Source organism: Eleginops maclovinus, chromosome 10, assembly GCF_036324505.1.
Source record: "Eleginops maclovinus isolate JMC-PN-2008 ecotype Puerto Natales chromosome 10, JC_Emac_rtc_rv5, whole genome shotgun sequence".
In the NCBI taxonomy this organism is placed as follows: Eukaryota; Metazoa; Chordata; class Actinopteri; order Perciformes; family Eleginopidae; genus Eleginops; species Eleginops maclovinus.
This window is the reverse complement of record NC_086358.1, coordinates 15,151,574-15,177,472: the sequence shown is the minus strand read 5'-3', so window position 1 is coordinate 15,177,472 and position 25,899 is coordinate 15,151,574. Positions and strand designations below refer to the sequence as shown.

The window sequence follows — 25,899 nt, the reverse complement described above, 5'->3', positions numbered from 1 at the left end:
ATCATAAATGTGTTTGGGCAATCAAAAGAAAGTAAGCAAATGGAGGATGGGAGGTGGGAAGTGGAAGCGGGAGGAAGGGGCATGGGAAATATAGTCAAGCAACTATTCTGAGGTCAGGGGGGAACAGCGGGGGGTCCTGTGAAAAAGAGATTATTAAATCTGAATGTCACACACAGGCAGAAACAAAAGAACCCATAATATATTTGCTCAGTAAAGCACTTGAGTTAAGTTTGATGTACTAATATTTAACAAGGGTTGTTGAAAAGGCTATGGTGCTTTTGAGGGTTTCCCTTTCCTGTAGCGTGTTATATACGTTTTTGTGCATGTAAATGGTCTGCAAAAGTAAAAATCTCAAAGTTGCCTCCTTCCACACTCCCCCTGCCTGAAACACCTCCATTGGACTCATTTGTTTACTTCCGCGACAAGGTGGCATCACCATGTACTACTTGCGCTTCTATTGGCTAGTAGTCCAACACATTGTACGTGAAATGCTAAGGGGGGGACCAATCAGAGCAGACTGGGCTCTGGTTTCAGACATAGGGTGTAACGAGGTGCTGCAGCACAGGCAGTATGAGAAAAATAAAGAGCTTTTTGAACATTAAAGCATTGAGACATGTCCCAGGAGAGGCACGAAATACAGATATGAACCTAAAAATTAGCACATGTCCTCTTGTTAATATAAATAAACTACTTTTGGAACAGCTGTCCTGTTTTTCTCAGAACTCGTGAAAATTTGACTTTTAACAGATGCTTGGTTCTCACGAGAGCAAGACTACAAATAAATGATGATTTTATAGAATAAGACACTTTATTTCTGCTGAATATACTTTTACTTAAGTAAGATTTTTAATGCAGGGATTTTAGTTTTATTGGATATTTTCAGTGTGATATTTGTTCTTGTGCTTTTTGATCAAAGATGGAAGAGGTAGAGAAGAGGAGGGTGAGAGGATGACGGAGAATGGACACAACAGCAGGTTTGTGTGAGCATTGAACTCATAGATTCAAGTTCACGTTTCTCTGCACATTCCACACGAATAGACCTGCATGCTCATTATTTACTAAAGAAACAACACTCATCCAATAGACGGGGTAAAGGCCCCAAGCTTGGTCTTTGTCAGATCATAGTAAGCTCCTGCACACATGAAACACTTCTCTAGCTTTCATCGTCTGGCGTTAAAATAAAAGATGCACAGGGAGCCATTGAGAAGAGGCATTTCAAAGTAACTTCAACCACACATTTTGAAAAAAGGGCAGAAATTAGACGTAAGAATAGTTTTTTTTTCGAGTGCGTACTATTATTTGCTTATTTTCACTCATTTCTAACCCGCTATATGGTTACTTCTAATAGCAACAATAGTAATAATAGCTGTACAAGTCAGAGATGTGAGGTCTGGAGATGAAACATTATTGAGTGTTACATAAGATATTTTCGTCCCAGTGTGGGAAAATGAGGAGAGGAGAGTATGGAGATAGATTTCCCTGAATTATCAATATCTTCATATTGATTTGCGCTGAGAACCGTGAATTCATTCTTTCCTTCCTTCGTGTACAGTTCATCTGGTTATTGGCTTTCAGTGCCATGGGCATTAGCCCACGCAAGCAACAGTACTACGGCCTTTGTGCAGGAGACAAAATGTTCTTGTACACATTCTTGGACCAAGAATACACATGATATTGTTTCAATGATACAGATGAGTCTATTAGTTTTTAGAAACAATGACTTTCTAAAAACACCCAATGCTATCATTGCCGTGCCTTTGTATCGCTGTAGTCTTTGTTGACCACTCTAGTTCTTCCCAAGGAAAGCACTATAACACAAAATTACCTTTCAGAAATACAATACATAACCATTACAGATATACAATTTAAAACCACAGCATACATATTGGAAAATAAGACACAAGTCATCATATCCTAGATGACATAGGGTCAACCAGCTCAGTCAAAGCATCTACACGTGATGTACCTTCCTCCAATTTTAAGCTATTTTTCAAAACACACTAGGCAGCCATTTCCTCTCAGCTACAATCAATCAATCTGGGACAATTCTAGGCTTCAGGAGGAGCCTACCTTAAAGCACTCTTTCCCATTTCAAGAAGGACATTGGCAGGAGATATCAGAAGAAACTCTCGAGGAAATGTCACAGAGTGAAGATGGTAGCTTCCAGCATTTTTCCAAAAGGGACATATTTGCATAGAAGTGGAGTGAGCAAGTTAGGAATTGCTTCATAAATCAGGTCATGCATGGGATAGAAAAAACAAGGGCAGCCAAACCAACCATAAAGGATGTGTATCTTACATCAATGTTAAATTGCTGGTAATGTGCCATGAAAAGCGAAGTGGATTTGTGTGACACCAACTAAAAGTAATTGTTCGTCTTTTTAGAAGTGTCCGCTTTGACCCCCAGTGCTGATTCTAGTCACTGCCATCTTCTGACGTGGTCTTCTGCCTTTTTATTTTCCTCTCTCATTGCTTTGATCTTCCATCGTTATTAGAGCTTCTTTGGGGCCATGATGGTTAGAAAAAGCAGGCACATGAGTTATTCCACTGGAATAGGATCTTTTGAGGTGTTTCACTTTCATGTTGCTTTGTGCTCATCAACTCCTGGAAGAGTTCTGTACCGCTCTTCTCGCTAAAGCAAGACCGAAGAAAGCGTTTCAATTCACCCAAAGTTGTGTTGCTTTATTGATAAGCATACCTTTGAACTGTCCTAGCTTTATTATGCAGAAGACTCTTTGGATGATTTCAGATCCTTTAAAGAGAGCATGCTACTAGCCTGGCATGTGATTGACAGTGGTTGGTCAGGTGTAGTGGTTAGAGATGAAGTGCTCTCAGCCTCCTGACTAACTTTTCATAATATATATTATAAACTCTGCTATTCAAGTGGTTGAATTTTAGTTGTAGAGCTACAGGAGCTACGTCTACATTTCTTGGTGTCAAGTCATTATATATGTGTATTGGTTTGTATCGTTCTTTAGCTGCTCTGTACCAGTCGGGATTGTATCTTCACAACTAACCTGTAAATCCTGGGGTTGAAGTTATTCTGCCAACACGGACTCCAACAACATGGCTTGTTTCAAGGTCCTTAAGCCAAATACCTCACTAGGCAATTCAGCCCATAGAGCTCAAGAGCACTAGCCTTCATGAAGGTGAAACACCTCCTCAGCCTCTCTTACAGGTAACTGTACCGAAGCAACAAGTGAAGTTTGCATTCTGACACACTATTACTGATATTGAGTATAACCTCCAAAATGTCTTCCTGAGAACCATCCACCAGGGCCTGGCTGAAAAGTGAAGTAAAGTCAGAAAAGAACTGAAGCACCATTACACCCAAGAAGTTATGTCACACACCACATTAAAAGATAATCATTATTTGAGGTAAAATCAAATAAGACTTTTTAAAACCAAAAAACGAAAATAGGACTACCTTAAGTGGGAGCCAAATTCATTAAAATACAGTATTAATGTTGAGTAGTGCGTGCAAAGCTATTAGAACACCAGCTACATCCATTAATTCATTAGATCTGTGTCAGAATGATCAAGTCCATCTATTGAAATACATTGTGAACACAAAATCAATACAAGACAGTGTGGTTGAATTAAGGTTATTGCTTTAATTTTTTTTGCCGGTGCTCCAAGTTTCAATGAAATTAATACATTGATGTTATTTATTTAAAAAGGTTTTACTTGCATGCTGCCAGCACATTGTGGGGATAAATCAACTTCACCTTTACTTAACTCATCCTTTCCAAGTCACTCCTGGCGGTGATGGCTTGGGCTTGGGAACGCACCGTTCTTTACACATTACGTTAATTGTTGTTGGTTCATATTTGTATTTTGTGCTTCTACTGTGACATGTTTACATGCTATAATGTTCACAAATGTATCAAACTGCCTGTGCTGCATCAACTCTTTTCACCTTCTGTCTGAAACCAGAGCCCAGTCTGCTCTGAGCTGACCGGCTCTGTAATGAGTGTTCTACCGCTTCAGTGGCTGCGAGGTAGTGCGGTCGTCTTTCGATCCCAGCCCGAGCATTCAACATGTCGATGTATCCTTGGGCAAGATACTTAACCCCGATTTGCTCCCGATGGCATGGCCAACGGTGTATGAATGTGAGTGAAAGGTAGTTACCTCGAGCAAAAGTGTACTGCTCTGTATGAATGGGTGTGAATGACATGTAGTATGTAAAGTGCTTTGAGGGGTCAAAAAGACCGGATAAAGCGCTATATAAGTACAAGTCCATTTACCATTTACCATTTAATTATCCTGCCACTTAGCCTATCATGGTAAATGTGTCCATGAGCGTGAGCCAACATAATTGTGAGTGTGAGGTAGGGACTTGCACTGAGAAATAGGGCTTCAGTTAATTTCTGACTTCACTTTTCAGCTCAGGCCCTGGTGGATGGTACCCAGGAAGACATTTTGGGGGTTAAACTCAATATCAGTAATAGTGTGTTAGAATGAAAACTTCACTTGTTGCTTGATTTCATTACCCTGTAAAATACGCTATGTTTCCACTTTCATTAGTGCTAGTGCTCATCAGCTTTCGTGAGACCAAAGAAAGCTTTTCAATTCAGCCAATATAATCACGTCTTTGTTGATGTGTCCTGGTGTGTACCATTGTGGGCTGCAATGCCTAATGAGGTACAGTATTAGGCTTAAGGACCTCCAACAGGCCATATTATGGGAGTCTGTGTTGGCAGAATAACTTCAACCCCAGGATTTACAGGTCAGTGGTGAAGATATGGTGATGTCACTATGTCGTGGAAGTATGGCACCTTTAAAGCTAACCTGGATATTTTTGTTCTCCTGGCCTGCAATTGTAAGATAGCAACTTGTTTTGTTACTGTGTATTTGCTAGAAACAAGCAAAGTCCTCTGTTGGTTTGTTTTTGTAGGTCAAACACTAAGACTGCAATGTTGTAAATACAAAGCAGTTGGTTCTCTTTAGTCATTGAAGTAAAGACCTACATACCGTAAGTCCTCCTCTCCTCTGCTCTGTGAAATACAATGATGCAGCATGAAGGATACAAGCAGATACTTAGTACTTCCTCTCAGTCTTGCTCAGAAGCCTACTTGTCACTCTCTCTGATGCTAGCTGTATTTCAGCTACATATTTATCGAAAATATATGCGCTGTGCCACGGCCCAGATGCATCCATTCATCCATCCATCCATCCATCCATCATCCATCTTCTCCCGCTTATCCGTCAGGGTCACGGAGGTAACAGCTCCAGCAGAGAGCCCCAAACTTCTCTTTCCCTGGCAACATCAGCCACTTCTGACTGGGGGATTCCAAGGCGCTCCCAGGCCAGCAAAGAGATATAATCCCTCCACCTGGTCCTAGGTCTACCCCTCGGTCTCTTCCCAGCTGGACGTGCCTGGAACACCTCCCTAGGGAGGCGCCCAGGTGGCATCCTCACTAGGTGCCCGAACCACCTCAACTGGCTCTTTCAATGCGAAGGAGCAGCGGTTCTACTCCGAGTCCCTCCCGGATGACTGAACTTCTTACCTTATCCCTAAGGGAGATGCCAGCCACCCTGCGGAGAAATCCCATTTCGGCCGCTTGTATCCGCAATGTCGTTCTTTCGGTCATGACCCATCCTTCATGACCATAGGTGAAGGTAGGAACGAAGAAGGCCCGGTAGACAGAGAGCTTTGCCTTCTGGCTCAGCTCTCTTTTCGTCACAACGGTGCAGTAAAGCGACTGCAGTACCGCTCCGCTGCTCCGCTGCTCCGATTCTCCAGCCCATCTCACGCTCCATTGTTCCCTCACTCGAGAACAAGACCCCGAGATACTTGAACTCCTTCACTGAGTAATGTGATGCCTCTGTAATTGGCACACACCCTCTGATCCCCCTTTTTTTAAATTAGGAACCAACCCCCCGGTATGCCACTCCTTCTGTACTGTTTCCGACTTCCACGCAATGTTGATGAGACGTGTCAACCATGACAGTCCCTCAACACCCAGAGCCTTCAGCATTTCTGGGTGGATCTCTTCCACCCCCAGGACTTTGCCACTGTGGAGTTGTTTAACTACCTCAGTGACTTCCACCTGTGAGATTGGAATTGATCCCTGTACATACTCCAGCTCCGCCTCTAACATAGAGGGCGGAGTTGTCGGGTTCAGGAGTTCCCTCAAAGTGTTCTTTCCACCGCCCTAACACCCTATCAGTTGAGGTCAACAGCATCCCATCCTTACTGTACACAGCTTGGATGGTTCCCTGCTTCCCCCTCCTGAGGTGTCGGACGGTTTTCCAGAACAACTTTGCTACCGACCGAAAGTCCTTCTCCGAACTTCTCCCACACCCGCTGCTTTGCCTCGGTCATGGCTGAGGCTGCTGCCCTTCGGGCCTGTCGATACCTTGCATCTGCGTCAGGAATACCCAGGGATAACATATCCCAGGCCTCCTTCTTCAGTCGGACGGCTTCCCTGACCACCTGTGTCCACCAGGAGGTTCGAGGGTTACCGCCCCTTGAGGCACCTAAGACCTTGAGACCGCAGCTCCCCGCCGCAGCTTCAGCAATAGAGGCTTTGAACACTGCCCACTCTGGTTCAATGTCCCCAGCCTCCACTGGGATGCCTGAAAAGCTCCGCCGGAGGTGTGAGTTGAAGGCCTCCTGGACTTGGGATTCCTCCGGACGTTCCCAGTTCACCCGCACTACACGTTTGGGCTTACCAGGTCTGTCCATAGGCTTCCCCTGCCACTCGACCCAACTCACCACCAGATGGTGATCAGTTGACAACTCCGCCCCTCTCTTCACCCGAGTGTCCAAAACATGCGGCCTCAGGTCCGATGATACGATAACAAAATCGATCATGGACCTTCTGCCTAGGGTGGTCTGAGCATCCTTATGTTCGAACATGGTGTTTGTTATGGCCAATCCATGACTAGCACAGAAGTCCAGTAACAAACCACCACTCCGGTTCAGATCGGGGGGGCCGTTCCTGCCAATCATGGCCCTCCAAGTGTCTCCATCATTGCCAACGTGTGCGTTGAAGTCTCCCAGCAAGATTAAGGAGTCCCTTTCGGGAGCCCCATACAGGACTCTTTTCAGGGTCTCCAAGAAGGCCGAACTGCTGTTTGGTGCATAAGCACACACAACAGTCAGAGTTTTCCCCCCCATAACCCGCAGGCATAGGGAGGCAACCCTCTCGTCCACTGGGGTAAACTCCAACAAAGCGGCACTCAACCGGGGGCTTGTGAGAATCTCCACACCCGCTCGGCGCCTCACACCTAGGGCAACTCCAAAGGTGTGACGCCCAGATGCAAACACAAAGATTTTTTCTCACATGAAAAGATTATTTTCTATCATCTGAGTCAACCTGACAGCGGTTTGCTACTTAGTTATTTTCACACTGTTGACAAAATGTCTGACTTATCTGCTGGTTTATTTCATTCTTTGTGAATGTATTTCCCTAAATATAGAAGCTGACAAATTATTTCACATAATTTGTCAGCTTCTAACATTTTCACACATAACACTGTGGGGGCATTCTCAGAGTGTGAGCAGATATTTTTAGGAGCACCAGAGGGAGTTAAGGCAGTCCAGTAACAAATGACAAGCAAGTGGGTAACCTGGTTTTTCTGAGACACAAAAAGAACCCTGTAAATCCCCCGTGAGCATAAAGACTCTAGGTCCAAAACGGACTTTCTACTTCTTTCTGGAACAAGGATATCACGCAGACAAGGTCCTTTCCAATGTCTATATTCCTCTCTTTTTACTATAACTCGACTCTGGAGTCCTGCTGTCACACAGACTTAGCTGCTTACTTCAACACGCATCAAGCAGCCCGTACTGTTTCGTACTACTCTACATTGTGCCTCCACTATCGGCACGGTGCCTTGCGTGGGCACGGAGCGTGAGTGGTCACATTACACTGCAGTTACATCACATTCCTTCAGTCTCCTAAGCAACCAGGTGTACTGTAACAACAAAAGCAACGTCCCTGTTATGTCATCCTCCGGTTGTCACGCACTTTTCAAGGTTCCATATCAAACATAACACAGGGCTGTGCGAAGACGTGGATGTGTTTGGTGCAGTCAGTGCCCTTGCTCTGGAACAATGAAACAGCCGGGACAGGGCAGTGGGAGGTGTGAGGTTGTTGCTTCTGAGAGCAAAAAAAGAGGAGTTTTGAAAGAGGAGTATCTTTTATTCCCTGAAAGAATATGTCTCAGTGACTCAGATAAAGCACATACTCTGATAGAAAAAAAAGAACCTTGATGCAGGTGGGCTGCTCATTGCTTTTCTAGCATCACAAGAAAAGAGAGTGGTCACTGCCTTGGCCCACAGATATTATGCCACAGTTACGTAAAAAAAAAAAAAAAAAATCTGAAGAGAAAAGAAGGTAGAAAGAAGACAAACCCAGTGAAGCCAAAGAGGGGGTGATGGTTATGAAGAATGACTATGACAGAAAAATGTAGCTTCTCAATGATGCATCTGTCCACTTACTCCTTTCCTGTGAATTCAGGCAGACTAAAGCATGCCTTGAGTATTTAAAGTCAATGTCAATGTCAATGTGCCATGTCAATGTTTTTTGTTAAGATATTTTACCCAGGGTTAAACCAATGTTTAAACGCAGCTCGCTTGTCCATTGCTAGCTAGCTTAGCTTATGCGTGTACAGTTGGAACATTAGCAGGTTTGGGTGAATCAACATAAGCATTTCAATTGGTGTAAGGAAAAATGTGTTTTTCGCTTCCTTGTAATGCCCATGAACATATCATTTGAATCATGTTTCCGCGGTCAAAATAATTTAAGCCTTATTAAAGTAATTCTGGTATATTACGTTTCGTGTTTTAATTTATTTATAGCTGCTGTACCATTCTACTTTAGTCCGTACCACAGTGGGTTTGACAATTCAGCCTCCTCTGAGGAGCTACTGGCAACTACAGGTGTGTGAAGCGCTGCTGTGGGAGAAGTACTTATATCGTGTACTTAAAAGTACATAAAGGTAGAAGTACCACAGTGTAGGAATACTCTGTTACAAGTCAAAGTCCTGCATTCAAAAATGTTATTCAAGTAAAAGTAGAAAAGTATTAGCATCAAAATGTACTTCTAAGTACTACTAAGTACCAAAACCCATTTCAGAATAATATATATGATATGTGCTGATTACAGTGTTGGGTGTAACGCGTTACAAAAGTAACGGAGTTACAGTAATGTATTACTTTTTGCTGTAACGCAGTAATATAACGCATTACTTCTGAAATTTGGGTAATATAATACCCGTTACAATTCTCAGTAACGCAGTTACAACACATTTTAACCTGAAATAATGTGGTGTTTTGTTTTTAAGAATTCACCAACATCGTGAGACATTCCGACACCAGAGAAACAATTTTTCAGGTAGAATAGTAACTCAGTAAGCCTGTTTACTATCGGTTAAGAGGGCTGCAGAAACAGATTCAAGATGCAGAGCTGCATGCTCGGAGAAAAGAAAGAAAAAGACAGAAGAGCGTGCAGGCCAAAGCAACAAAATGCTTTCTCTGGGTCTGCTGCTTGAACCCCGAGAAGTTAAGAGACTTGTGGCAGAGTGTTGAAGATCTGCAGCCTCTGTCCTCTGTGGAATCGCCGGCTTTCAGAAAGCTCGTCAGCCAAATCCCCGTTAACACACCAATGATAAGGTGAGCTAACGTTGCCACAGAGACTCGTTCATATACAGCAGGTTACAGGGCCGTGCAGAGGCTCCACTAACATGTTATTAATAACACACAGAGACGTAATGTTACCGGTATCAAATAAACGGAGCATGAGTTTAAAATCTAGCTCTTTTCCAAATTTTCAGCATGTACTGCCAGATAGACAGATAGATAGCTTTAATTATGAGCTGCAATAAACATTTTAGCATTTAAAGCCATACTTTTGCAGTTATTTTGGTGAAAGTAACTCAAAGTAACACAAAAGTAGTGTAACGCATTACAGTTCAGAGACACTAATAATGTGATGTAACTTACTACTTTAAAAAGACAGTAATAAGTCATATGTACTGTATCACATTTTGGAAATAACTTGCCCACCACTGGTTGATTATAATTATTGATCATTAAAGTGTTATCAAAGCTGGTAAAGGTGCAGCTAGTTTTAATGACTTTGATGATTTTACTGCAACTGAAAGTGTAAGCTCTATCATCGATAATGCATTATTTCACAGCACAAAATATTGTATTAATTACACTGTTTACCTATATTTTCTCTGAAAGTTAGTTTAGCCCCCGTGTATGTGACATTATTAAAGTCAGGTCTTCTATTACCACATTGGACTTCTTTTTGTAGATGTGTTCTCAGATCTCAACAGATGCAGCTTTGCGAGCACTATGTTACGGCTCACAGAACAAAAGTGTTGGTTGTTTGCTACAATTATCAAGGCTTGGATTTGTCACAGAAACGTCCTTCAGGTGGAACCATTCTGGCAGCATTTTGCACCGTGCCATATACCTGATTAGATACATCTGGCTCGTGCTTGATGGACATTACCTCTGTGCCCTAGGGAGCTGCCTGTCTATCACTGCCTACACTTTCTTCCTCTTGTTTTGGATTACATTTGAAAGATTGACATTCTGTGCTCTGGAACCAAATACTATTTTCAGACACACAAGAGCCTCTCATAGCATTTTTTATGCAGACGAGCCTAAGGAAATATTATTGTTAATTGGATTCGGTACTTGCTGTGTTGAAAACAATTTACACTTAGTCACCAGTCGTGACTGGTTAGCATCATTTGGAAATGGTCACTATTTTCTGTCTTTGCCCAGAATAATGAATGTTATCAAAAGTATAATTTTGCAGATGTCAAACAAAGACACTCGCTGCACTGAGTTATAAAACAAAACATCTGACACTTTGCAATCCTTTTACTTATTCAAGAGCTGGGCCTTAAATGGAAAATCTGATATAAAACAGAGACAAGAGCATAGCAGCGCTTCGTTTCCTCTTTGTTCTCCTTGTCCCCCCTTCCCTTAACCCTGGTGACTCTTTAAAGCCATCTATGAATATTCCATCAGCCAGCAGGGCCTCTTCATTTGGTGATTCAGCCTGTAAGTAGCTTATATAAAAGTCCAATATTTATGTATATGAACATAATCATAGTGTTAGTGACAGACAGAGCAGACCCAGTATCAGGAAACATTGAAAATGAGTATGAAAAGTAGCAGAGGCATTGGAGGAAATGGAATATGTTTTACATAAATTAGCACTGTGTGAATTATGTTAGCATTGTATCTGGGCAGGAATGCTCTGCTGTGTGTGTGTGTGTGTGTGTGTGTGTGTGTGTGTGTGTGTGTGTGTGTGTGTGTGTGTGTGTGTGTGTGTGTGTGTGTGTGTGTGTGTGTGTGTGTGTGTGTGTGTGTGTGTGTGTGTGTGTGTGTGTGTGTGTGTGTGTGTGGTGTAATATATGCTGCCCACCAGTGATAATACTGTAGAGTAAGATAAATGACCTCATATTTGCATGTCTCTCAGGTGCTCAGTTTAAACTACAGAATCATCATCTATAAAGATATAAATGCAATTTCAGTGTGCAAAAATGTATTGTAAATGGTGTTAACCTCATTGTGTTACAATAATGTTTTTTACTACTGCAAACTGTAATAACTTTAAGCAGGAAACAGACAGGTGAAATCAGACATTATAAACTTGCAGAATTTTTGAAAACACAGAACTTTATTTATAGTCGAGGATCCCAAGCGAGTTGGCAATAATCCTGGGGGGAACATGAATTTGTGTATCAAATTGCATAGCAATCAGCCCAATATTTGCCGAGATATTATATTATACTACTAGAAATGTTGACCTCATGGTGGCACTAGAGGAAAAGTCAGGGGATCACCAAAGTCAGTAGAATTCATCGTCCAGGGATGGTGCTGTACCAATTTTCGTAGCAATCTTTATTGCAGAAAATTCAAGCATTTTATACGATTAAGAGAAAGAAAAGGGGAAGGTCTAAGATATGGACATTTACATCACAGGATACTAACCAAAGGGTAAGGGAAAAAGGGGGGCAAATCAAGTGACACGGGCAGACCGCATACAACAAAGAGCTGATCAAGGGGACAAAGGGGGGCAAATCAAGTGACACGGGCAGACTGCATACAACAAAACTTCTGATCAATTAAAAACGGCTGATCAAGTCCCATGGTCGCAGAGAGACAGTCGGTTGCAAATGGATATTTTCTTATCTGATACTTATTAAAACTGTGGGAAAGTCTAACTAAAGAACAAGTTTACGTTGACATATATATATATATATATATCCATTAAACTATTATACATTTGAAATAATACATGCTGAGCAAAGTTGGGAAGGACCAATCATGAAACATGCCATCCTTAGAGCCATGAATGCAAGAACAAAGAATAAAAAAAGGAAAAGTCCGGAACCCAGATTGATATAAATTCTAAGGTTTTGATCATAAACACTCTCACCCACGGGCCTATGCAATGATCCCCATGTAGAACACTTTGACATGATTCAAAACTGAATCATCAGAGGTTTATTCATTTATGCTAAACCTGCCCCTCTGTGAAATAGGTGAGAACAATCAGTAACACTGTCAATGCGAGAACACCTGATCCAGACTGTGCAACCATCAAGATCAAGGAAACAGAATAGCCCTAAATGAACAGAAACTCTCTGCTCAGAAAGGAAGTAAAGCACACAGTATTTTGTGCTGTTTCAAAACCAATCCTGCTTTGAAAGCCAGCTTGAAATACACAGCCTTTGAATCAAGCCACTATTCACCCATTGAGATAAAACCCAACGCCATGGTTTCACATCAATGAAAAAGATCCAGCATATTTCTTTCGCAGGAATCCTTTTCAACCTTTATTTGGAAGAGTGCGATAAATCTGGTTGATTTGTTTTATTGTCTTTCCTTTTTGTCGGCTGATTGGCTTCAATCTTTCAGATGATTATCAAGTGTCAATATCAGAGCTGCCTTTTAAAAGGAACTTTGAAAGAATATTGTGCTTTGTATTTGGTGTTGCTTTCAAAAGCTTTAATTCTAAGATTCTGTCTAAGAGCATGGTCAGACCCTAAGAAAAAAACGAGTGTACATGACCCGACTTTAAAGACATTTATCTGACTCATAGACGGTCCTCACAACATGAATAGGTTGTTTGCTGAAATGCCTAAAAACAAAGACTTTTCGTGAATTTACCTGACCTCTGTAACCTGCTACCCATATTTGCTTGACAATAGTATTAGGGATGGCCTGATACAACTTTTCAAAATCCCCAAAACTGCTAAATGTATTATCTGCTGATTCCAATCCAATATATATATATTTTCTCTCTTGAAAATCTAAGCTGTTACAAAAAAGAAACATTTGTATGAATGAACTTTGCTTAACCTAGACATCTCAACTCATCTTACTCAATCTATGTAACAAAAAATCTTAAAATACAAATATGCAATAGTGCTGCTTCTTTAAAAATATATATATCTCCGATATACAACTTTTAGCTGCATTTTTTAATCGTCTGCACCGTCAAGGATATCCATACCTACACTTAGTTTTCGATCAATACATCTGCAACTACCATAATGAATCAGAATCTGTGGCTGAATTGAATTGTGGGTAATGTAGGAACCAGCTTTTGACAAAGAGGATAAATAAGAGGAATGAACAAGACTACATTTCTTGTTCTGCTTCATTATTTGACACTTTTTTGTTAACTATCCAACAATAAAAAAGGAGTGGAATGCTAGGCATCGAGTACTTTTCCAACCATGTACCTAAAAAAAGAAAAAACTTTAACTGCGGCATTCACAGATCAAAAACAGCCATACGATTCAATTGGAGTGGCTTTGGTAGGCAGTAAAAGACAATGTAATGTGTTATTATGTTTGGAGACTCTTTCTTACTGGCTATTATCTGTGCTGATTGTGACGGTTTGACACCTCCAAAATAAAGCTTTTACAATATACAGCATTTACATATAAAATAGTCAGAAACAACCAAACTTAATATGCATTTATGAAATGGAAATGGATAACAGAAAACTGAATGAATGTCTAGGGAAAAAAATCCACTTTGTTTTTTTAGATATACTTAATAATCAGTTCCTTTTCCTGAAATTGCCAATCTGAGGAAACACTTTGCAAATGCACCCTTTCTGTATAAAAGAGATTAGTAACATGGTGCTTATTGTGTTGCATTGCGTGTCTACAGTGCAATTTTGTTCTGACACAAGATCTGCATGGATTAATGCATGGGTATGATTCCACAGATTCAGCAGGATTATCCACAACATTGAACAAGTCTTGCTAACAGCCACAGTTTCAGCTGCGACTCCCTTTTTGCTTCTGCAAGTTAATTCATTCAAGAGAGAAAAACACTTCCTCTGTTCAATCGAAAGCTGCCAAAGTTCTCGATCTGATTGCGTCAGTGACACCCTCCCCTTCCCACCTCAAGCACAAAAGTATACACACACCCTTTCTTCCGGCATGTTGCGGGAGTTATTCCAGAACAACTGTCCTCAAGGTCAGCTGGAACAAAGAACACTCTAATTAAATGAAACAAACACTTAACTGGTGTGTGTTATGAATCATCCATGATGACGGTTGAAGCATGTTGGACGTGTGACGCGTTCAATGAAACTAAAAATATAACTTCTAATGTATTAGCCAGTGACAGAGTCAAACCAACTGGACCATTTCCTCCATAAAATATATTCCCTTGCACTTAACAGTGCATCATGTTTCAGGAAAAGGGCAACAACAGCGCTCATCACTGGACAATAAAATACAATAGCTTTAAGCATACGGGAGCTCCAGTTTAAAGGTGTTGAGAGGGGACATGATTAATTAGGGCAAAAAGAACAGAAGAGAGTGTACAAGATCAGTGGCTATGCGATTGATGATTAGAACGTAGGCTAACCCCATGATTGAATTTCTTCAATTAGCTCTTTTTGACATTAAATAAAGTCTAAAAACCAGTAGGATCAATATGACCTACTGACCCCTCCCATAGGCTTCAGCAGAGACAGTGGCTGACAGACGTTGGCATGGAGCTTAGTAACATCGGGCGTGTCTGAGAATAATGACTTGGATCAGAATGCTGAATGACAACAGCATGAGTCAGTAGTCAGCATCGGCCATCGTCTTTCATGGCTACAAGTTATCAGCCCTCCCTGTTTTGCTCAGCTGTGATAGATCTTAGGACAAACGCGCCTGCATTTCAGCACCACGTTACTGGCCACTCCTAAACCACTTCAGGCTTTCTTTAAGGACAATAACAAGCCGCCCTAAAGCCTGACTTCATACAACAAATGTGTGTGTTTGTTATAAAAGCACACATTGAGACTCCCTCTTTCTAATAAAAGGAGAAACGAAAGAATCATCATCCATTTTTGTCCCCATAGCATTATTTATCCTTAGTCTTAAGTGTTTGTAGCTCCAACAGAGAACTATTGCCTTCACGTGAGGGTGGAGGTGGAAAAGCAGTGGTCCACCGCTGTATTGCAAATGGTAATATCTCAACTTTTGGGTAAATAAGCATAAAATTCCGTACAGAGGTAATGCTCCCTTACAGGATAATTTGTAAACAGCTTTGGTGAGCCCTTAGTTTTCCCAGTAGTGCCTCCAGCAGGTTGACATATTACATTTTCCTGCATCTTTTATACATTTGAAACAGATTTCCATGGTCCCCAAATAATGATATATTTGTTCTAGTGCCTCTAGTCTGGCCATACCTGGCAGCTATTCAACTCGACTTATTCTTAATAATGTTACGGAGGAAACTTATTTTCTCCCGGATAACAGATTGCCGTTTTAAACACATGAACCAACCAAAGAAAAACACATCATACGTTGTATTTTGTTTACGCAGCAAAACTTGGTTGCTTAAGTTAAGATCATGGTTTGGATTAAGATAGGCCAACTATGTTTGCTATGCCATGAAAGTAATGGATGTAAATTAAAAATAATTGTAATTTCTCTTGTGCAAGTTTTTGCTTATAAAAGAAATGGGCAAGGCTTGTCTTCCATATTTTTCTCCTCCTGCTTTTATCTAGTCTGATCAAGATTTGTATTTTCATGGCAAACTCTCCACAGAAGGGTTCAACAGCTCTGCTATTGCAGTAGCCTACAGGGAAGTGTTTTTTATATTTCTATTATCCAATTGTCAGGATTACTATTAATATAACATAACACAACATACAAAGTATAGTCAGTGGGACAGATAAACAACGCCATTTCAGCTGTGATGTCTTCGTTAAACTCTATCCGGAGTGCTCTTACCTCTCCCATATTCAATAATATAGAAACATCCCCGTTCAGATATTCAGTACTTCTACATTTGATTGTAACCTTTTCTGATATTAAGAGAACGGATGAGCAATCTATATTTAGTCTGTTTGTATTTCCAAGACAAAATGTTCCAACAACCCTATGAGCGCCTCCTTTCCTTCAAATATTAACCTATTGTCTTACAGGAGGTATTAGATAACCATCTTTGAAAAAACAATATATGTATTGTGCAGTTTATTCCAGTGGTTAAACTGGTTGTTTTTGGTTGCCGGGACAGCTTTGCAACCTTTTGTAGATGGCTATTCTGAGATTTTTTATTATAAGACTGTTTCTTTATTTCCCAGTTGGACCAAGCAGTTATTAAACAAGGCTAAAAAAAGAGTGGTTGACAGATGTAGGCTACTTTTGCTCTCCGCTTCCAACCAGCACTGAGCTGAAGTTGCAGGCTGCCTGCGGCCATGGCATTGCTCTGTGTGATGCTGATGTTGCCAAAGCGCGTCTCCTTTAAGGGGATGTATGCATCAGCTGCAAAAAGATATTGCGCGTACGATAAATAAACACAGCAGATGGCGATTTTATCAACATTTCTAACATCTCTTTGTTCAAAACAAGCCTGCGATGAGTAATACGTGGTTGTTAGACATGCAGTTTGCACTGTATCTACAGCACACATCACATGAAAAGACATTGCGCGCATTGTATAAGGAGGACAACTCACGCGTTCCCGATGATCGATCCATAAATGCCATCGCTTAGGAGTTTGGGAGGCGCCCCCCTAAATAAGGCTCTGTTTCCCGGTGTCCAAAGCTCGGTTATAGCCGCTGCTCCGGTGTTCCTGCTGTGATCCTGTGAAGGGACAAGCACGCCTCCTGTAGCTGCTACTGTGCAGGACTGAGCATCACACCGCACACCGTGGAGCCCCACTACTGTGGGATGGTGATGTCGCGGGAATAGGAGCGTACGTATCTCCTTTTTAAACGAGAACATACATGGCTCCTGCTTCTTGACTCACCCCGCGTTTTAAAGGCAGTCAAGGCAACGCTTCTCTCAGCAACTTGCAGTACAAATTATGTAATATTCTGATCGAGATGAATATTCTCTAGGAATTTTAATTAGCCCAACAGAGTACTCAGTTTCTGAACAGGAGAGGGAATAACACACTGGAGTGTGTCCATACCACAAGCTAAATGGAAACAACAGCTTCCATTAAATGCCACATGGTTGCACCAATAGCTTTATATTCTCTATACATGAACACACTTCACACCTTCTGTTGAACATACTGTAAAAAAAAGTGTCTGTATGTAGCTAATTGGCAGACTACATGAAGTGTTAAAGGAGTGGAATATAGACTATTTTAAATGGTGCTTACTATCTCTGACTTATACTGCATTGACCCTAATTTGGGCAATGCCAAGGATTAGACAGTGTACAAGTCATAATTTAATAAAGTCTTTAGTTAATTTGGTTAAGATGTTTGCAAATAGTTGTCTTAACCAAAATGTTGCTATTTTCTTAAGTCTGTCTTTTTTCCAATATTTATAAGTGATTTTGCACATGCATGCACTGGTGGACTCAGATGGGGATTCAGTTGGTGACACTAGCATTGTGCCCTGTTTGAATTAAAAACCACACAGGTGCGCTTTGGGATGTCCCAGTGATAGAAAAGAGTACCCTTCATTAGGATAAAATCAGATGCATCGCACCAATGTGTGCCCTGGAGAAACATGATGCAGTATAATATACGCTGTCCTACGCAAGAAATACTGTAATGCTCCAAATGCTCTGTGCACGTCAATCCACTTCATGGTACATTTATTTATGGAGAGGGTATTGTCTAAGGAGTATTGTCATATTGAAACATAAATGGGACAAATGCAAACTGTTAATATGAGAACAGCCCAAAAACAAAAACAAAAAAAGTGCATGGTTTTCCTTTATAGTGTAAATAATTGTTATGTTGCCGACAGAGCAATGCATTGAATAAATACATACAGAACTATCGTAGAAAATCCTAATTCACTATTTTGATAGTCAATTGTTAGCTTTAGATAATTTTCATGCCAAAATGTCAGACAATGCTAATTTTTAGCCTCTCAAATGTTAAGATGTCAACCTTTTCTCTGTTTTATATCATGATAAAGTGAATATCTTTTTGTTTTTTGGAAAGAAAAAAACATATAAAGACATCATCGTGGACTGGGAAGGACATGTTTCACTATTTTCTGACATTTTTTTAAACCGAACAATTAATAGATGAATCTAGTAAACATCTCATAAATCAATAATGAAGTTATCATTTGTTGTAGCCCTACATACAATTGCATTTCACACTGCATACTACTGTATTGTTTGTCATCATATTGCACTGAACCCTAGGGCATCTGTTCCACATATTGCACTACCCAATATGACCTTTATTTTCACTGCCTAGATGGCATAACATATTATTTCAACCAATAAAGACTATCCCAAAGCCTGCTGGGAAAAGGGGATATTTTAGGTGCAGGATATGAGCTTGGTCAGAGTTACCAGCCTGTCGTAAAAACTGCTCCAGCTCAGCTCATATAATCTTATCTGTCTGCTTAAAAGTACTTAGACTTAAAGCTGCACAGGAAGCTGGCCAACTTTGCCTGATATACTGAATATTATGATAATCTTAAGAACTGTGCAGCTCCATAAACCTTTATGTGTAAGTATTACCATCTTAACTGAAATTGGGGATAAAATATCTCAATACGAGCCCCCCAGTGGTGTGCTGTCAGTTAGCTCAGGAGCATTCAGGAGCAGGAGTGATGTCAGCGATAGATTCATGATGGATACCCACCCAAAGGGTTTTGCCTTTGGGAGACGGCTCTTATCATACCGTTTCACAACTCTCCCTTTGTAATGATGTGGTGCTATTCTTGTGCATTAAGCTCCAGATAGCCGCGTCATCTGAGAATTTGATGACACTGTTATCAGGGTTCAAGCTTTAGCAGGCGTGTATAACTCGAAGCAGGACAAGGAAACTAACTTTACTCTTTTAAGTCACATGTATGATGACATTTTTTAATTTAAAGAGGACATTTTATACTCATGTTCAGTTTTCAAATTTGTATTTAGTGCCTCTACTGTGACATGTTGGCATGCTTTAATGTTCAAAAAGCTCTTTATTTTTCTCATACTGCCTGTGCTGCAGCACCTCTCACTGTCTGAAACCAGAGCCCAGTCTGCTCTGATTGGTCGGCTGGCCCGCTTTATTTGATCAACCGCTTAGAGATGTCCAGCCACTTAGCCTATCATTTACAATGTGTTGGACTGGTAGCCATAAAAGCATTAGTGTACCATAGTGATTTTACTATGTTACGGAAGTAAACAAAGGGGTCCATAGAGGCAGGGTGGGAGAGAAGCTCCCTCTGGACGGAACTTTGGGATGTTAGCCTTTGCAGACCATTTACATGCACCAAAACCTATATAACGCACTACAGGAAAAGATAACCCAAAAGCATAATAAGGCATAAAGTATAGTTATAAATAAATATTTATTATGGCAGCAGTAGTAGAACTGTGGAAGAAGTAAGTGCTATGCATTCAATTTAGGTCTGTAAAACTACTCAGTACTATTACTACTTTCAGAAAGTTGATATAGATGTTAGATTGATATATTTTGATTGTTAAAATGTCTCTTTATGTTCAGTTTGGAGGCTAATAGGGCAAAAAACCTTTCACTTGTATTGATACAAGGTGTTGTTTGGGGATGTCAGTTTAACTGAACAACAATGCTTTCATACTTAGTGTAGTGGCATGTACTGACTGAGGACTGTTTTCAAGATTCAAGAGATTCAAAGGCTTTATTGTCATAAGCACAGTAGCTACAGAAATGGCAATGAAATATTAAGTCCCAAGCTCCTCCAACATTGCAACCTACTGTATAGGACATTTAGAAGAAAAAAAATAGAAAAAAAACAATAATAAAATAAAATGTGCAACTAATGCAGATGAAGTAAATCATATACATGTCAGGAAAATAAATATATTCAAAGATGCTAAATAATGCAGAGAATGTTGTAAGTGACCACGTAAATGCAGGACTCTGTATACATGCACAGTAAATAGAATAGTATATACAAGAACATAATGTAAAATTAAATACTGTAACATAAAATACAATTAAATGCTGTTTATAAAATCAATTGTATTGTGCAAAAAGGTGAATGCTTTAGGTTATGGAAGCATAAAATGGTGAATGTGCATATTGCTTGTGTAGCTCCGTACAGCAACATACAGATGTGAAGAACCCAAGAAACAGAACTCCCAGATTAACATTTACTGCAATGACATTTACCTGGTTAAGCTTGAAAATCCAGGGCTGCCAGAATCTAAATGTTTCAGTTTACGAGAATCTCAATGACACTCTCTACGTCATCAACTAAATCACAGTGTTGTGGGTGTTCTTATATAACATAACAACATATAACATAACCTACATTTTCTATTTTTTATTTCTTCACTGCATTCCATTCACTATTCCATGAGGGACTGACATCAATCCTGCACACAGTCAGCAGAAGAGAAAGAAAAACACGTTTTAAAACATCGTTTTGAGCTTGTGTGTGAAAACGCATTAGCAAACAAGCGTCTGCGGGTGTAGAGTTAAAACATGTGTGACAGCTGGAAGCAAAAAAACTTAAACAAAAGAGTTGTTATTTATTTCAATGTTCGATATTTGTTTTTTTTCAAAGATAATAAGAGGTTGCATTATGATAAGTAAATTATGAATTAATGGAATATTTCCGCTGCAGCCTGTTATTTTTATACAATGCAAAACCACATCAGTTATATCTCAAATAGATAGATTTTTAAAATAACAAACAAACAAATAAAAAACATTTCAATCTTATTTATGCAACAGTTCTGCTTGTTGAAGTTTATAGCTGAATACCAACCTTTCATCTTTTTGAAATATATACAAAATATATTATTTTCTGGTCCTTGATATGTGAGACCACTGCAGCATTATCAGTTTCTCTGGTTGTACTAATTTCTAGGTACAGTATGTCTTTGAGTTAAATTATTATTATTATTATTATTATTTTTATGGTATTCTATAAACTACTGACAACATTTCTCTGTGTTGGAATTCAACGGAGACTCGAATGGCTGCCTATACATGTAGAGATAAAGATTTAAGACAAATGTGGAGTGGTCTCTGTACCACTCTGTAGCACAGACAATATCCATGATTAAATATCAGGAAGCACGCCCTCTTAAATGTCTTGTATGTGATATATTCAAGCATAACAAATTACTTTGAAATCTCTGGCAATCATTAAAGAAACATGTTCTATTCATTTTAAATAAGAACTTCTTAAATAACCGGTTACAGCACATGTAATGTACATAGTTTTGCTTCCTCACAGTGAAGGTGCCAAGTGTTCTTTTAGATGTTCTTTCACTCATAATTAATTATTCATCCGATGTCAAATCCTTCACATCACCTACAGTAGGCGACCTCAATGCTCCTTGATGTGTGACACTCTAACTCTCTGTGCCATCCTGTCTTATAACTATATTTAACTAAGACCACCATGTTTCCCTTACATTAGACAAGTGCTTTGAGTGCTTGAAAATAAACATAAACCCGTTTAATCATGCTTATGAGAGGACACTTGGCAGGAGTGGATTTTGTAAAATAAAGTTTTCATTGTCATTAAATGTTTTGCAGATATTTTGTGTGGGAAATGGATGTATGCAGAGGGCTTTATTGGCCTAAACAAATATCTCCTTTTTAGTTTTTAAATGTTTGCACTCAAGTGACTTTTTGTTTCTGGAAATTAAATATTGTATTACCTTATTTGGTAATAAATACTCAAAGGGGTCCTATTATGCTTTTGGAAAGGTTTCACTTTCCTGTGGTGTGTTGTATAGGTTTTTGTAGGCTAAAATTCCCCAAATTACCCCCAGTGGGAATCTCCCACACACTTCCCCCCTGCCTGAAACGCCTCCATTGGACCTGCATTATTTTCTTCCGTAACATAGTGACATCAATAAGTAACACTTGCGCTTCTACTGGCTATCGCTCCAACACATTTTATTTGATAGACTAAGGGGCGGGACATCTCTTAGCGACTGACCAATCAGGGCAGAGCCTGCCAGTTAACCAATCAGAGCAGAGATACAGGCAGTATGAGAACAATCTAATCGTTTTTGAACAATAAAGAATATAAACATGTCATATTAGAGGCACAAAATACAAATATGAACCTGAAAATGTCTTTAACACGGATTAAAATATGTTTCTTCCAAAATGTCTTTGCGATTCTAATGTAGGATAAAACAAAACAATACTATACAGTATAAAAGTGTAATTTATAGGGAGTTAAAACAATATAATGGAATTCCATCTTTATCATTTCTCAAAAGACAGCACAATTAAGTAGCAATCATTATGGTGATAAAAATAAAGAATAATAAAACGTTTGATTGTTCACTCCAAAGGTTTCTTTCTTTTGTTTTTTTTCATAGTTCATTGTCAGCAGTTCCCTTCAAAATGACTATAATTACCCTCCAAATGCTTGATTAGAGGAACGTTTTCTCTCATTTGCATTCTGGCAGTGCTGCCTTTATTAGTTGTTTCATGAATAGGAACTAAACATGTTCTGAATGTTGCAATGATTGCTAAAAGTGGGTCTGATTTAAACTTTAATCAGTGGAAATCTTTTGTGATGATGAAGTTTCACCCTGGGAAGTGACTCATTTATATTTAAATGAAGTCTCTAACTTAAGTGACCCCAGTTCTGCTAAGGGCCCATCAGCATCCCCCCCCCCCCCCCCCCCCCCTGGCCTTGCAGCGTGAGGAAATTTCCACTGGAGTTGTTGTTGTCAGTTTCACCCTCTTCTATGAATACCCACTGACGAACAGAATGCCTAACATTTAAGCCTGATACACCCGGCTGTTTGTTGACAGTGGGGAATAGGAGCTGACTACTGGCAGGAATGCATGATGGAGAGCGGAAAAGTACTGGCCGAAAACTGCCCCCATTAGACCCCCACCCCTGCTGACCTGTTAAGCACTCTCCACTACATGTGTCTCCAGGTTCAGTTTTATACAAGGCCTGCTGTTTCAGGCTACCACTGAATAGAATGTAACGGTTAACTGAGAGGGTTATTATAGCTTCATAATGGAACTTCGTATTAGGGCGGATCGTATTTACTTTTATTCACCAAGGCTTTATTTGATACATTGTTTCTTAATTCACCTGGGAGGTTTGCAAGAGAAGACATTTTCCTTCCGAATTCAAAAATACTTGATATACAAATGGCCCATTGGAGGTTGAAAGTATCATAAGTGAAAGTCCTCATTATGCATTGATGAAAATGGCCCGAAAACAGTTCAGATATCAAAACTCAGGGTATCTGCTGATCCTGAATAAATTTGATACCACTTTTCTTTTTTTCTTTTTAAACACATCTGAATACCTCACTGCTGAAAGAAGTAAAATGAGGTCAGGGATAGCTGTGGTGTAAAGAACTGAATTAATGGGCAGCCCAACCCTGCTTAATGAAGAAATGGATGCAATGACGTTTAAGTTACGGAAGAAACTCTATTCAACGTGGATCAGAAACCAGTCCAACAGATTGTAAGCCCACTTGTTACTGGTGCATAAATGTCCAAGCATTAAGTAAAATGTATTATTAATAGCAGTAGTATTATTTCAAGGGCCCACCATAGGTTTTAAAATAACGTGAAATGTAAATACTTAAGGAACTCAAACTGTATGCTAACCCTTGAGTACTTGAACACTGTTAAAGCTGACAGACTGAACAGAAAAAGAGAAGAGGAATAATAGGGAATAAAACAAGAAAAATAGAAATACAGTTTACCATTTTAAAGCTTAGGGACATCTTTTCAAATATCCAAATCTCCTTATAATTGTATATGCTAGGATGCTTAATAGTGATGCTTAGTATGAGTACGTCTGAAATAAACTGCTGTGAGAAAAGCAAAGATGAAATGAACTTGCCTAAAACACTTTTAAAAATAAAGAAAAGCCATGTTTTCTGATTTTCTTTACTTATTGTACTGACCTCAATTTCCTGTGGTACAACACAAATACAATCTCCACAGGTAATAACTCTACTGATGACTAAGGCCTTTCCCAGCAGGAGCTGCTTTATTTGACCGACACATGTCGACCTCTTGTTCTCTTTCAAAGGACGCATCTGCTGGAGGGGAGACATATTTCTCTATGGCGTGACAAATGATTCTGTTGGCGACCCAAAGGTATTCAAATAAAAAAAACGCCTGGATACAAAAGATGCTGATATTTTGTATCACTGTCCAGCTCTAAATACTGTGAGCTTACAGAGTGCATGTATAGCTGATATATTACATATGACTAAAAAGCCAAACACCAGACATTTGAAAACAATATGAGGAATGTTTTGATATTGTATCGGGCATCAGCACATTATCTGCTATGAGCTGGCAAAAATGTAAATTAACTGTAGTATTTTGAGGTGCAGATTCACTCTGTAATATTGCTAGCATTTAGTTATTGCCTCCCACATGCAAGAACAAAAGGTTTAAACTCATGTTTTGATGGAGAGGCACGACAGGCTGGCTTTATAAGGACAATCCCAACTGTACTGACGCTGCTGACGCTGCTTACGTAATGGGAGATTTGACCCGGACACTGTGTTCCCTGACAAAGGCATTTCTATTCAAAACCTGAGGTGGCATGCTTCCAGCGAAACATTCACAGAGGGGGAACTTCTGCCCATCAGGAGAGGAGACAGTAAACAAGGAGCAGAGGGCACTTGGCTGTGTTAACACCCTGATAAGGATGGACGTTTATAATCAACTTTACCTCCTAAATCTGCTGGCCAAAGTGACTCCTAAATGAACCCTTAACTTTATTGATTGAATGAAAGAAATGAGGGGATCTTCAAACAGCCTGTAGAAACTTTCTTTGAACAGCAGAAGTCGCTTTATTGGTTGATTGATGGAGAATTAACATTCAGGGTAGATTTTATGCATCGTTTTAGTTTAATACACACAGTTAAGCTCACAAACACAATTTTGTCAACATATAGCTGAATATACCTGCTGAATTAAAAAAGAACAAATGAGCCAAAGAAAGTGAAAACCATAAAGCAGATTCAGGCAGTAGGTGTACAGATTCACACAAAGTATAAAACTACAGAACAGTACAGTTTACAGAGAAGAAATACAACCTGCTTCTTTTAAAATAAACACAAAATGCTCTTTTTAGTTTTTAGTAACATTGTAATCCTTCTATTAAAACTGTAATTTTTAGAAATGGAGCAATAATCTGAGTATGGAAATACAGTTACCTTTTTTTTTTGTATCCTGATTATATAATGCTGTTACATGTAACCTCCCCAACCCTACTGATAGCAAGTTGCCAAATTAGGTGTAATTTTATAATCCATTTATCCATTCATCTAATTATAATGAATCAAACCCTTTTATATTCAGCCAAACTGAGCATAGTCAGAGCCACACAAATCCTGGTCATAAGCATGTCAGTACTTCAAAAGTATGTGGACACCCTTGCATACACGCTTAAAGTACAGTACTTTTGATATGGGGCTGTTTCTAATGTGTGGGCCCCTAAGGGAGGAACTCTTTCTTAGTTTGGTGTTAAAT

At 39.7% G+C, this 25,899-nt stretch overlaps 1 protein-coding gene across 1 annotated transcript in view; it reads right to left on the bottom strand.

Annotated features, from left to right (window-relative positions):
- tbkbp1 (TBK1 binding protein 1) overlaps nucleotides 1-17,124 on the bottom strand; it is a 57,757-nt gene extending 40,633 nt beyond the window's left edge. Inside the window, exon 1 of the mRNA XM_063892529.1 lies at nucleotides 16,963-17,124. The gene's annotated coding sequence lies outside the window, so the exon portion shown is untranslated. The remainder of the gene's footprint in view (nucleotides 1-16,962) is intronic.
- Between the last annotated feature and the right edge of the window lie 8,775 nt (nucleotides 17,125-25,899).